This window comes from Condylura cristata, unplaced genomic scaffold, assembly GCF_000260355.1.
Source record: "Condylura cristata isolate star-nosed mole 26May11 unplaced genomic scaffold, ConCri1.0 scaffold00012, whole genome shotgun sequence".
NCBI lineage: Eukaryota > Metazoa > Chordata > Mammalia > Eulipotyphla > Talpidae > Condylura > Condylura cristata.
Genome location: NW_004567113.1, coordinates 31,479,420 through 31,495,049, shown reverse-complemented (window position 1 = coordinate 31,495,049; position 15,630 = coordinate 31,479,420). Strand labels below are relative to the sequence as shown.

At 35.2% G+C, this 15,630-nt stretch overlaps 1 protein-coding gene across 1 annotated transcript in view; it reads right to left on the bottom strand.

Moving 5' to 3' along the window:
• Positions 1 to 15,630, bottom strand: part of SCFD2 (sec1 family domain containing 2) — a 293,766-nt gene that overhangs the window by 225,505 nt on the left and 52,631 nt on the right. The window lies entirely within an intron of this gene.

Below are 15,630 nucleotides of genomic sequence, written 5' to 3'. Positions count from 1 at the left end.
GTGTTGTTTAAATAAATAAAAAAATTTAAATACGAAATAATAAGTACTACAAAGCTTAAAAAAAAAAAAAAGGAAGGTAGGCACTATCTTCAGTGCATTATCAGTTTTTACCCCAAAGTCTACTCTAGTGCCCAGCACATTACATCACTCCATGTATACTTGTTGAAAATGACTATACAAATTAAATAATCATTTCAGAACTTATTTTCAATACAAACTAAATAATAATATGAACGCTAAAAATAAAGGTATCAGCAACATGGTTTAGAAATATACATGAGGGTGTTTATTGCTGCTTTATTTATAATAGGAAAGACATGGAATCAATCCAAATGCCAAAAGTACATGTCTGGGTTAAAAAGATGTGGTACATATACACAATGGAATATTACTCAGCAATAAAAAAGATAAATTCATGCCTTTTGCAACAACATCCATGGGGCTGAAAGGGATTCTACTTAGTGAAATAAGCCAGAAAGAAAAAGAAAAATACCAGATGGTTTCACTCATGGCAGGAGCATAAAGGATGGGGGAGGGGTGGGAGGGAGAATATTAATGAACAACTATATACCAGAGGCATTTTACTGGGGTGGAGTGGGGAATGGGATCAAAAATGGGGGGGGGAGGGGAAAGTGTATGGGACTATGGTGATGGCACATGGGTGAAATGGTGGTGAGAAGTTCATGGGGATTACAATCAAGATGGAAAAAGGTACAAAATTATGTAAAAACAAATTATTATAAAATCAAAATAAAAAGAAATATATGTGAGGGGTCGAGCTATATGGGAAACTAGAGAATTTGGTTTCACATTCCACCTACTAATCTGAACTTCTGATGATACAGTCAACATATTTCCTTATCTCTTTAGCCCGACCTTCAACAAGCACAAAATATTTCCACAGTAAAAAACATTTCCCAGTCTCTGACCTCTTCTATTTAACTAACTGGAGAAAAGCTCTGAACTTTAGTGGCAATCTCTTCCGACTTCACTGTCTGTCATTACATGATATGCTTATTTATTTTCTTTATTATCTCCCTCTCCACATCAAAAGATAAACTCCATGAAGGTGATTTCATGCTTTTTGTTCCTACAAAACCAAGGAAATAATCAATGCTAACAAAATGATAGAGGAACATGGAACAATGAAGCCACAATTGGGTTATTAAATGCTCTGATTCAAATTAAATTAAATATGACTATTTTCCAATCTATTAAGGTCAACTTCCAGGAGTTGAAACAAAAAAAATGCTATATATATTTTTAAAACCAGAATTGCTAAACAAAGGTCCAAAGGTCCTAGACATTGTAGAATTTAAGAACATGTATAATTAAGAACCAAAATTTTATTACAGAAAACTTATACTGATGCTAAGAAAGTATAACGTTTACATTTACTTTGCTTTAGATCTAGAACAGTTTTAAAACCTAAAGTTGTGCACAAAAATCAAGTTGAAAATATCCATAAGTTATTGTTCCCTCATATATCAAACATACTGTGGTTCTATGACCTCTTAACATAAATAAATGAGGTATTAGCACAGAAAACAACACAGACACACTTTAGAACTGCAAAAAGGTTTGGCTACAGAGGATTCTAAAAATACCATTCATAAATGGGTTTCCTGGTAACAGTAAGGTTCCATGTCCACTGATTGTACCCCTCCTTATTTCAAGAGCCCCCCTTACATGGTTTCTTTTCCAGTGGAGACCACCCTTTGTTCACTGAAAGATAAGTTCACCTACTGGAGTGGCCTCAATCTCAGTTGCCTGTAAGCACCTGAACAGAAGAACAGTAATGTTTATTTCAGGGGTCCAAGTCCCAAAAGCCATGTGTTTTGTTTAGCAAAAGGATTTTCCATAAGACTCAAACTTCCAAATTCTCTTTAAAACGTGCAAGCCCAAGCAACACTGAGGCTGAACTATCAAATAAAAAGAGTAATTATAGTAGCTGTCCCCTCAAGAGAGGTCACCTGCTCTAGGGGTTGATATTACTGTTGATATGACTGGCCGGTGAGTTTGAAAGTCTTGCTCTACACAGACCAAGCCAGTTCCCACTGGTTTTAAACACAGCCCTGAGCACTCTGCATTCTGCTGCATGTTTTGTTGAACATTTGACCCCCTCTGCACGAGATTTAAATCCTGCTGCAAAGTAACATGAAGTCAAGGTCAGAGCAAGGAATTGTTCAACTTTAATTGCCTGCCTGCAAACCACTCTCCTCCTGGTCTATGATGATGATTCCTTTCCTGCCTTCTTCAAGGGGTGCTGTGATAACTAAATGGGATAAGGGGTGCAAAAGTGACACCCAAAAGAGGTGTCCCATCTTTGGATGGGATAGCACATTTTAAAACTATGACAGTACAACAGCATGTTATGACTTTTTCAGGATGGCCCATTGAGAAAGCCTAATTTTGTGTTCTACATTAATGACACAAAAGAAACTAAGACTATATACTCAGGAAATGTAAATAACTACATATATACACAACAATCTATATCTATATATATATATATAGAGAGAGAATTATCTCCTTATTTGAAATCTTATAAATAACATCTAACTTGTCAGATTGTTAAACTAGGAAATGACTGAATTTCCTGAGAACTAAAGATAACTTTAAGGTTAAATAAGTTCAGCCAAATAAGATTTCCAGGGATAATATATATGACCAAAAAAGTCTATCTAGGAATAACATTGTATGAAATGAGCAAAAAGTTGTCTACAAAGGAAACTAAGACAAAGGTTTACATCAAAAAGTATATAATGAGCTGGGATTACCACCTATCTCCAAAGAGACACAGCAGGATTTCATAAATGCTGAACCAGCTTTAAGATTCTAGACAGTCAAGGTTGCTGTGATTATCTGCTACAAAGAAACAGACCTACAGAGTCCAAGTGTATTCCAGCAACAGTAATGAAAGGGCCAAGATAACCTACAAAGTCCTTGAGGCATCATGTCACTACATTCATCACTTAAATCTATGGGCCTCCATACTTTGTGATTGAAAATTAATCAAAATGGCCCACAGGTCATTGGTCAGGTTTATTTAGTCATCAGAAAAGCCAGCCTAATTAACCAAACAGCATATGAAAAATGTCTTCTCTGGAAACCTTCACCCAACCAACAAAAGGAACTTTTAAGATGAAACAAAGCAAATAGTGGTTACTTATATGCTGTATTCTACTTAATTTTTCCAGACCCCTGATTAAGGCGAAAAACAAAAAGTACAATGGAGTACATGAAGAACAATTTATTCTCTCTTCAAAAAAAAAGAATCTTGAGTGTTCTTTTGTTTCTATCATGTTGTTAAAAAATGTATTCTTATAAAAATAAGACATGGGCATGGTTCACAAGATTTGATCAAGTAGGACCAGAAGCATTTGTACTGGGAGGGTTTATCACAGACACAGCAGTGTCCTGGCTTGCCTGTGACCCCAGAATATGCCCACTTCTCACAGAAAGCTTTCGGAACGTTTTGGTTTGGTTTTCTCTGAGAATTGCTACCCAGTCATTAAATAATGTGCTATAATTACACCACTTCCTTTATAAATCACTTCTTTGACATTATCTATTGACTTTTTGCTCTGACGGACTACATTTAAGTTCACACATCTACACACATACAAATGTACACATACAGACATCAGTTATCACAACTTTGGGTCTCTAGTGATTACTTTCTATTTTAATACTATAAATATAACAGTAATACTTTGTTTCCATCAACTATACATGTACCATTATCACAAAAATAAGTATGCTAATGAACTCAGGTCTCCTTTTCTCATGCTCTTACCACAACATTGTCATTGTTTTAGTTTATGCTTCTGTGGATTTATATTGTCTTGGTGAATTATGTAAAGAAGCATTCACTATCATCTTTCACAACTTTTTAGAGGCTAAATATATATGTTATTGCTAGCAATGCATTACTTACTTTTGAAGATTGGCTGCTATTCATTATTCAAATCTATCCTAATGAGATATTCAGGTTACAGATGAACACAAAGTTAACTTTCTCAAAAAACTAAATTTTGCTCAGCAAAGATAGTAGTAAACGTAAGTGATTAAGAATTTTGCTGCTTTCAGCTTTTGGTCAATTTATCTTTAAAATTAGTGGCCTTCCACAGTAGAATTCTAACCATCATTAGAAAATAGTATAGATTAAAGATAATTTAATAGTTTTGAAGGGAATATTATAGATTAGCTGTAGACTAACAAAAATCATCCTTTATTTTAATCCTCTGTAGAGAATACTAGGTACCCTTGACTGAAGAGCTTGTCTCCTCACTACCTGACAACCTCTGGCACAAGCTACCCTATGTCCGACTCCCTGAATCCCAATTCCCAATACTTACCAGTCCCTTATGCTCAGAGCCACACATTTTTGAGTATTATAATTAAAGGTACAGATACAGCCACTGATAAAATGAGCATGGTCTAACCTGGATGGATTACAAATTAAAGATGTGACATGGAAACCCAAGTATCCTTTAAACAGGATAAATCAATGTGTGTCACATAGTGGTTGAGCGAGAAAAGAGCCTGGCTCTCAAGCCAAAAAGCCTGGCTTCAGTGACAAGCTGTAGCACCAGCCTCTGCCCTGAACTCCACATATAAGAAATTGAGTTGTTGCAAAGATGAAAAATAATATATGGAAAACACTTACCCTGGTACATGACTTACAATAAGAACTATTAACGTTGCATTATTGGCCAGAGAGCCTTGACTATTCTTTTTTTTTTTTTTTTTTTTTTTATGTTGGACCCAGTCACATCTTCCATGGCTGCACACCTGGTGTAGTTAAATGAATGTCTTCTCTCTTCAGAAATCTGCCTTTATCTCTAATTGCAGCCTTGGCAAATAGGCCTGGTGGGCAAGTAGCCCACGCTGACCTTCCTGGGCTGAGTTCCCAGAGATGTTAACCCTTGCACTCCTGATGGCTGGTTTCATGTCATGTCATTTAAATGCTTCCACCATGCCACTTCTTACAGTCAAGGATGACTTCTAAGGTGCATGTGAAATAACCTTGCATTTGCTGAGAGTGCCAAAAACAGATGTGCTAGCTTCCAGATAGACTGATGAAACTTTAAAAAATGGATTCAATACAATCTGGATGGTGACTAAAGCCCATCAAATAATAACTACTGTTTACTAAGCCTAAAGAAAAAAAATAATTTGGTCGATGTGCCGTGTCAGACATAACTGGGACAAAGGAAAGTACATTTATATGGCAAATTTCAAGATACTAAAAATGAGATAAAAACAAATGAGGGAAAAGTAGAAATTTACTTCATGGACCTAAAATCACCATATGTGAATTATCAAATAAATAGTTACAACTAATCTCAAACAGTAATCTTTCCTTGTAGCCTTTCACATTTTTATTGGACCAAATATTTTAAGCCTCATCTGTATTCTATTATAATCCTAAAGACAACATGATAGCTAGATAGTGTTTGTATATAAAGAAGGTGATACCAACTGATGGGTATAGATTCTCTGTACCCCAAAACTTTATACAATTATAGTGTCTTTTTTCAAATCCTGAAATGACAATTTTCTTCCTTGGCACAGCTTTTTAGCTCCACTTTTGATGTCAATATAGTCTCATCATGAAAATAAATTAAAAGTAGGTGGTCTGGTTAGTCTTCACCATGCTACATTTTAATCAGGGAAAGCAGTGAAAAAGATGATTGTGGAAACGCTGGCGTATCTTCAAACAACTGTGCATGCTGTCCATTTTACTCACAATGAAAAAGCTCTTCAAGAGATTTCGATAAAGGTTTCCCTCCTACTTGCAGTCCACATTTGTAATGTTTATATAAGTGGGGGATATAAATCTTTCTCCAATGAACCCCATGGTTTTGAAAGCAGGCTTCTTGTTATAAACTGCCTGTTTCCGCTTTGACTGCCTAAGCAAGGCAGGCACAGCCCATTCTCGAGAGGCTGGAACTAATTTAATGTGCTCCAGGTTTAAGCCCCCAGTCTCTGTGCTTTTACAGGGAGATTTTACATAGTGGATTACTGCTGACTTTAACAATGATTCATATGATAAGTGGCTTTTGATTTGTTTTTTAATGTCAGAAAACACGCATTGGCAACAGGAGTATCATCGAAATCATTGTGTTAAAGCAGTACCTACAGAAAAAAGAAAGAAAAAGTAACGTTTCAAAAAAAAAAAAAAGATCAGTCTATACTTCAAAGGCTTGTTCGCATGAATTTGTAGTTTTAGTCAATTAAAACACACACACACACACACACACACACACACACACACAACGTTGTTTACACACAGTTAGATTTAAGACTGGATGAACTCCAAGATATGATTGGTTGATTTGATATAGTTTACCACCAGCCTCGTTCCTATTATTAAAAATACCAAAGCCACGCTGTAGATAGACAAAAGCATCATTCTTTACGCAACCTCAGATACCCTGTGTGCTTTTTTCAAAGAAGCAAAATTCCTTGAAACCGACATAATTAAAACAAAAACATATTCACAAAACCCCGAGTAAGATCCATCATCTCAAAGTATGTCAAGGGAGGAAAGTTTCCTCTGTTTAATTCAAAGGAACAGAGCAATAAGGACATTCCCCCAAAAGAAAATAAACTGAGAAACAAAAGTATATATTGTACTGTTCTCGATTTTTGCATTGAAGAGTCCTGAACCATTTATCAGAATATGCTTTTAAAATGCCAAGTGTAATAAGATATTCTTGTCCCCGTCAAAGAAAGGTTAGTTTTCCTCGGATTTTACTCTTAATGTTTCTTTGAAAGGCTAAGCAAAGTTTTATGGTAGGGGGCAGTGTTGTAACGTCATGTTCACACTAAAACACTGACGGTCTGACAGAAAGAAAAAGGTCCATTATTCTTCATTAAGATTTAACCATTTTGGCATAATTGCCCTAATTTATTACAAAATTTTAGATTTTTTCCTTTAAGTCCAAGTTGCTTTTACCACTTCCTTACAATATTAAGATGTCTTAAATGATACAAAAAGCAAATGCATTTTATAAGAAACTTTTCCAAATATCTAAATATCTGAGTTATACTGATTGCTACTTAGCAGTGAAGTAATTATTTATTGAATGTCATATTTTAAAAGCATGAAAAATTCTTCAGCTGGAAATAACCAGATATTCTTTTTGAAAATATATCATCACACTGGGAAATGGTTTTAAAAAATGAAGGAATATTTCTTCTTAATCTAAAATAAATTGCAGACCTGGTTTATAAACACAAGGCAATATAACCCATGCTAATCGATGCTAATTTCAAATATATGGGGTAAGGAAATATTTACAAACACAAAAACGTATTCATATTTTCCAGAAATAAACTTTTTCTTTCCATTTGCTAGGATGGCTCTTGGCTGGCCTACTAGGAAATATGGAAATTGAAACTGTTCAAACTGAATGCTTGGCTTCCAGAGACTTACAATGTTTTGGGAGTTTGCAAAGGAAAAGAGCCAGGTCTAAGAATAAAGCCTATAGAGACTATTAAAAGCCTACATAATAATTGATATGGCTTTCTCGAAATTCTGTAGATACGACTGATTAAAACTTCTTTTAAAAAAACTTGAAAGTCTTAAAATCACTAAACAAGACAATAACTAATTCTTTGACTTCAAAAACCTCAAGCCTCATACAATCTTAACAAATTCTGATGTTTACTGTATCTTTGCCTTTAATTTCAATTCAGAGATTTGTTTGCTTACTGACTTTGAATTAGTTGGGCTTGAGAGCTTCAAACAGGATTTCTTTTTCCACTTACTTCACTGGAAATTCAGTATCAAATCTATTCCTTTATAGATGGATACACATATTTGAAAATGTACAAAAAGTGATCTTAAAAAACTATATCATTGTTAAAAAATCTTAAAAAGCCAGCAAGAATTCAAGCAATTACATTTAAATGCTACAAATTTTTAAATGTAAGTATTCTTTTTCTTCTCCATTTGTTTAAATTACTTCAACATTGACATTTTTTCGTTTAATGCTGTGTGCACGCATGTGTGAGGTGACCCTACAGGACCGCTGTGCAGGCTTCTTGGAGAATGTGCTCTGCCCCAAGCCTTGTCATCAAAGTCTTCTCATTGTGCTAGTCTTCTTTTTCAAGCTTAAACAGAAAAACTGGGCCTGTAATTACCACCAAATTTCCTTCAAATTGAGCTCAATAATGTACAGTTGAGTTGCCAGTAGAGACATAATTCTTCATAATTATTGCACAAAAGAGCCTGTGACAGATGCAACAAAGTACCTGGCTAATGGGGGAGCACCAGGTCTGCATTTCTCCCAAACATCTGTTTGAAACTCCGGGTCATTTGAAGAGTATGTAAAATGGTCCCATCTTCTAATTAGTTTCTCACCAGCCAAAAGATCACTGCCAAATTTGTTTTAAGTAGTTGCAGCGGCCAAGTTTGTTCTGTAGCAAAGCTGATGTAAGCACTCTGTCCCTCCAAAGGCATGTATGATCTCATCTCCAAACGCTAGCATTTGTGACACAGAAGAAACATTGTTTTTCTTCTAATAATAACATATTTTCCTTGTTATTTAAGACATTTCTGTCATCAACAGCCACAAAGATTCTGACACACCATATCAGTATTACTTACTAGCTTGCCTCCTTTTCTTTCTTTACATACCTGATGAATGAGAGAAGAGAGCTGAACTCACCAATAGGGTACATACTTTAGGTCACACAGGGTAGTAAGAAATAGAATTGGTAGTAGAACACCTAAAACCTTCAAATTTCTGAGCAACAAGGGTATCTCTTGTTATTCCTATCAAGTGCTTTTTGATGATCACATCTGACTTAACGCTAATAAGGTGACTTAGGATGTGGTCATATGTAGGCTGGAGATAAGGATGACCCCAGAAAGATCAAATGATTAGAGGGTTAGAACTTTCTGTGCCACCCACAGTCCTATAGGGAGAGAAGGAGTCTGGAGACTGAGTTCTAAATTGGTAAAAATTGTTAAATAAAATTTGATGGGCTTCCTAATTGGTGAACACACAACTTGCTGAAACGGTGGCACACCAGTGAAGCCAATCTCCACACTATACCCTTTCCATCTCTTCCTCACGGCTGTCCCTGAGTTGTTTTCTGATATATTGGTAAATGTAAATAAAGTGTCTTCTTGGGTTTTATAATGTGTTCCAGTTACTTACTGAATTTCAGAAGAGTTCACAGGGAAATTAATTTATAACTGGTTGGTCAAAGTATAGGTAGCCTAGAGACTTGCAGCTAACATCTAAAGTGGGGGTGGTCTTGGGGGATTAAGCTCCTTTACCTTGGGGGGTGGGAGAGCTGACATTAATTCCAAATACACAGCATCAAAATTGAGTTATTGAAAGCCAATCAATATGTGGGAAACTGGTTAGTATGAGAAAACATTCCAGCCAGCACAGGTAGGTTGATGGCATGCTGTCTTCCAAATGACCCAAAACAGAATATCCAAAAGTATTATCAGTTTGAGCTGCCATAACAAAATACCACAGACCAATTGTTTAAATAACAAAAATTTATTTTCTTGCAGTTATGAAGGTTGGCAGTCTGAGGCTAAGGTGCCCACAAAATTAGTTTTGGTGAGGGCTCTCTTACTGGCTTACAAATAGCCACATTTTCACTGTGTCCACATGTAACAAAGAAAATGAGAGCGAGGCCTATCGTGTCTCTCCTGAGGAGCCCACCTTTGTAACCTCATCTAAACTTATATCTCCCCAATACTATCAGATTGGGGCTAAAGAATTTCAACATATAAATTTGGGGGAAATACTAATGTCATTGGCCAAAATCAGAAATATAGCGTATAGTCAAGCAATATATTTTTCTGTGTATGTGACTACTCTATACCTGAAACTTCAAAGCACGATATAAGATAATGAGTTATCCAAAATCATTAGAGTAGATGTTCATCTTAATTCATACATGGCAATTTCTCCATAACCAAACTCACTCTTAACAACAAAAAAATACTCATTGTAGAAGCAATAAGTAATACAAATCTGAATCTCAGAAAACTTGTAACTGCCAAGGAAGATTACAAATGACAAAAATTACTATAGCAGTAATAAATGCACAGGTAGCATCATACATAATGTTGAGAAAATGAACACTTTTCCTCTAAGATGAACTACATGACAAGTATGTCCACTATCTCCACTACTGTCTAACAGTATTACAAGTCCTTACTAGAACTAGGCAAGAAAGAGTTATAAAGGAATACAAATTTAAAAAGAAGTAAAAATATCACTATATGCAGATAATGTAATAATGTACATAGAAAATCCCAAGTACTCCACTAGAAAAAACTATTAAAGGCAAGGGTATAGTAAATAGTAATGGGGTAGGCTACAAAAACGATATATAAATATTTGCTGCATTCCTAGATGAAAATAAAGAGCTAAAAGAGAAAAACAGTAGCATCAAAAAGTACTAGATACCTAGGTATAAAATATCTAAGAAGATGAAAGACATATTCGATGAATACTATACAGCACTGCTAAAAGAAATAGAAGACACAATGAAATAGAAAGCTATTCAATGCTAATGGTTTGGAAGAATTTACATTGTTAAGACATCCATTTTATCCAATGGACTATATAAACAAATAATAAGCATTGAATGCAGTGCTTATCAAACTGTCACTGGAATTTTTCAGAGAAATAGAGCAAGCATTACTGAAATTTATATGGAACCACAAAAGTTCCCAAATAGCCACAATAATCTTGACTCCCAAAAAAGAATGGGGGTATCATGCTCTCAGACTTCAAACTCTCTACAAGGATCCCTCAGGATATTAATGATACTGAAAATGCAAAAGTTAAAATTTTGTAAGTTGATCTAAACCTAGAAAGGAGTATGATAGCTCACTAAGGCATAGAAAATATCTCATTTCATAATGTAAGTTAAACAACATGAAAAAGGCAAGCAACATTCCAACTACTCTTAAAAAATTCTTTAACCAAAAGGAGAAGAAAGCGCACTTTAACTCTCAATACTTCTAATATTTTAAGTTACAATGTATTAAAGAAATATTAATTTTTTGTTATATACATACCCAAGAGTAAACAGGTTTTTAATGTTTTGACCTAAAATATAAAGGTCATGGGGCAATAGTAACTTTTCTTATTAATTTGTTAAATATTTTTTGCATAGCTTCAATCATATTTCAGTCATTTTGACCATCCCATACCACTGTTCAAAGTTTGTATTTGGTTTTTAAAAATGATATGCATATCTTATTCTGCTAATAATTAAATTCACAAGGAAATGATAACTAAAATAGTTGAATAATAAAAGAAGAAGATAGATTAGGAATGAAACAGTTTTAGGAATGAAATTGTGGTCCTTTCTGTCTTAAAGTAGCATAGTTAGGAATAGTCTCAATGAGTGTTAGGAATATCATCCACTCAGTAAGTGGTTCGATAAAGGGAATGAGGAAGAGTCAACTAACTCTCCCAAATTTCTCATTTGGTCAATAGAGTAAGTGATGGTGTTATTAACTAAGCTTAAAAATATAGAAGAAAACGCTAATTCTGGGGAGAAATTAATAATTTCAGTTTGGAACATGCTGAGTTTAAGGAGTCAATGACACATCTGAAGTGCAGCTATCCAGTAGCAAGTTGAACTAATGGATTGGGATCACAGAGAGGGTGGTCCGAGCATGTGCATAGAAAAACAAAGCTTTCTAAAAACAAATACTTTAAACACTGCCATATGCATTGTCTATTGTTTTGAATTGTTACCAAGTAACTTCTAGTCTCTACTTTGTCTTTACTGAAATCATTATATTCAAATTATTGCATGTAAAAATAAACTCTACAACCTTTAGGGACATATTAATCTCTAACAGAAAACACAAACAATCCAGAATTTTGCACAGTTGAGTTTTCATGATGCCGAGTCATGATCTGATGATTTTGCAAGGTGTGGAGACATAAGTCAAAGTCTAGAATCCACTCATGGGTCTAACAGACCTTTTGATGAGAGGCTGGAATCCCAGAAGATTATCCCCTGAGGGTAAGGGTAAAATAAGGATAAAAAGTCGGCATGAGCTACTCAACATCTACCCTCAAGGAAATGCAAAGAAAGCTGCTTTGCCAGAAAACAAAGGAGGGGATATACATTAGTAAGAAATTATAAACAAGAGATGATGACTTTTTGTCCAAGTTAACATCATTTAGATGCTGCAAAAATCTTTATGATATGATTTTTAACTTAAAGTGGTCACAAAAAGCAGTAGTTCCAGATGCCTGGCAGAAGCAAATCTTATTAGTTCTGGAAGAAAGTATCAAAATTACTCCCAAAATAATTACTCATTCAAAGACATTAAATAGTATACAATAAAATAATCTTGAATATTGGATATTAGAATACACAAGACTCCATCAAACACAAACTTGTAAATAATTATACTTACTCTATATAAGAAATATATATATTTTTAAAAAAGTAAAAAGTAAACTGGCCCATTTGAAAAAAATAACTTATAGATATTAAAAAATACTAATACAAATAAAAATTCAATGGACACATTTAATAACATGTTAGACAAAGCTAAAGAGAAAAGTTGAAGAATATAAGCTGAGTCAAAAGAGTACTACTAATAATACAATGCAGTAAGACAGAAATACATAAAAGAAGTTAAGGGGTATGAAAAATAGGATAAAAGCTCTAATGTTATACAATTCCTCAACGAGAAGTGTAAGAGAAACAATGAGGTAGAAGCAATGCTGGGTTAGATAGCAGTTAAAAAAAAATCCAGAAAACAATACGAGATGCCAATCTTCAGATCATAAAGTTCAGTGATTTAACAGGCAAGATACATTCTAAAAATAAATACACAATTATATACATCATAATGAAGTTACAGGCACAAAAATAAAGAAAACAGTGAAAATCAAACAAAACAAAACCTTTAAAGGAATGACATAAGATGAACAGCTGATCTCCCAAAACCACAAAAGAATAGAATGTTTTTAAAGTACTGAAAGGTAGTATCTATCAATCCAGAATTCTAACCTCCCTTTAGAAAAATCTTAAATCCTTTTTATAAGACTCATACAACTACAGAATACAACTGCATCATTAGTGAAAATGGACCCACAAATCTCTTGAGGCAATTCAGAAACTTTCCAGATATCTTTTCAGAACTTGTTCTAAGCAAATTTAAATTAGTTAACACTTGTATGGGGGAATTATGAAGGTCAACTTAGTATAGTCGTTGAGAACATGGATTTTGAATCCAGACTACCCCAATTTAAAAAGCTAAGATGGGCCCTCCCTGGTGGCACAGCGGGTTAAAGCACAGCACTGAGAATCTAAAGCCGCTTCCGCATGAGTTCGATCCCCGCCTGCCCCGGAGGTGACCACATGGTGAGGCAGACCTCTCCTGACCCGCCCGCTGCTCCCCTCAGCAGTGTACTTCGTAGATCTGCTCCCCACTCTGTCTCTGGTGAAGCCTCTCACCGCCCCTGAGCCTCTGGCCTGTACCCCAGTTCTGTATGCACAATAAATCTTAAAAAAAAAAAAAGCTAAGATGTGTTCAACTAAGGCAATTCAAATTGGTTATAGTAATGGATACAATATCTGAATTCCTAACAAGACCTAAATTAAACCACCTGATTTGTGCACAGATTAAGGGTGAAGGTTAGGATAACCAACTCTCTCAGTTTGTCTGGGCCTGAGGGAGATCCGAAAATTCAGTCCATTTAGTGCTAAAATTTGCAAAGTCCCAGACAAATTGGGATGAATTTGTCATCCTTTCGACGTTGCATGACAAGTTCTGAATATCCAAAATCAAAACCTATATAAAAATTAACATAACATCAGTAATCCCAAAGCATGGAACTTAATGCATGCTAACATGTCCTTGATAAAGGTAGATAAGAAAACACATTAGATGAAAAGTGACAGCCAGCAAGTCTTCCCCTTTGATGAACCATCAAATTTTGCTTAATGTAAGTTCTTTGAGAACTGAAAATTGAGGTGGGAAAATGGCACTCTTTACAAATCCATTGGAGGCACAAAACTAATGGTCAGTTCCCTCCTAATATAAGAATGTCTGCTTGGTTCTTTCTTCCTAAAGGGTGCTAAAAGAGAGGTCAAAATAACATATAATGAACATGTTCACAAGACAGCCTCCATTTCAGTCATTCATGGACAGAAATATTCAGTATACACTTGACGAATAGTGATCAGGGTATATTCACTTTTGTCAGACATTTTGGGAAGACTGGGAAAGATGACAAACCACGGACACATGATACTATGCAGTTCTCAAGAAGCTATGCCACAAAGAAATGAAGACTACACTGAATCTTTAGACTGTGTTGCAACTGACTTTAAAGTCTTTCTTCATTAAAAAAGTTGAAAAGAGGCCCTCCCTGGTGGCGCAGCGGGTTAAAGCACAGCACTGAGAATCTGAGGACACTTCCGCATGAGTTCGATTCCCGCCTCCTGCCTGCCCCGGAGGAGACCACATGGCGAGCCAGACCTCTCCTGACCCGCCCGCTGATCCCCTCAGCAGTGTACTTCCTCGATCTGCCTGTTCTGCTCCCCACTCTGTCTCTGGTGAAGCCTCTCACCGCCCCTGAGCCTCTGGCCTGTATCCCAGTTCTGTATGAATAAATAAATAAATCTTTAAAAAAAAAAAAAAAGTTGAAAAGAGCAGGTGAGGCATATTAAATGTGGTTATGCAAAAAAGATGTGGCCCTCCTATCAGCAAACCCTCATATAAAGAAAGATCTGACACTACATCAAGAGACTGGATATACTTTATATATTGTAAGTCAAAAAATGTTAATATATATATCTTTTTTATGATTCTCTCTTTTGAACTGTTTTTTCAATTAATCAATCAGCTTCTGGCTCTGATCTACGGATAAGACTTCAACTCTAGTTTCAATTTTAGAAAGTGGGTTAGCTTGTTCTCAAATGCTTTTGCTATTTCTGTAAGATCTTGATAGTATACCCTCCCGTGATAGACATCTGGTAGACTCTACTTGACTCTAATGCTTAGGATTCTAGTGTCTAAACTGCAAGAAGTTAGAAGAACAGCTAGGTGGGAGTGGAGAGAAAAAAGGGCTGGAGTGTTGATATTAAGTGGCTGAATTGGGGGTTGACATAAGAGTGTGACTGGAAAGATTTATTTAGGCTAATAGTTCCCAAACTGTGGTCAGTGGACCCCTAGGGAACCTTTTCAGGGGTTCCACAAGGTCAAAATTATTTTCATAATAATACTAAGACATTAACTTTTTTCACTCTTGTTCTCTCAGGAGCATATAGTGATGTTTTCCAGAAGCTATGTTACATGTGATATGACAACAGATTGAATGCAGAAGCAGATAGGCGAAACCAGCTGTCTTTTATTAAACCAGACATTCTGAAGAGATTTGCAAAATGTAAAACAATGCCAACTTTCTAACTAAATGTTTTGGTTTTGGAAAATATAGTTATTTTTCATTAAAATGTTTATATTAATATAATATATATTTAGTTATATTTTTAAGGAAGTGATACATATTTTTAAATTTTTCTGTTTTAATTTTCAATATCAGTAGCTATAGCCCATAAAGAAAAAGCTCTTTAGTGTCCACAATAATATTCAAGAACATA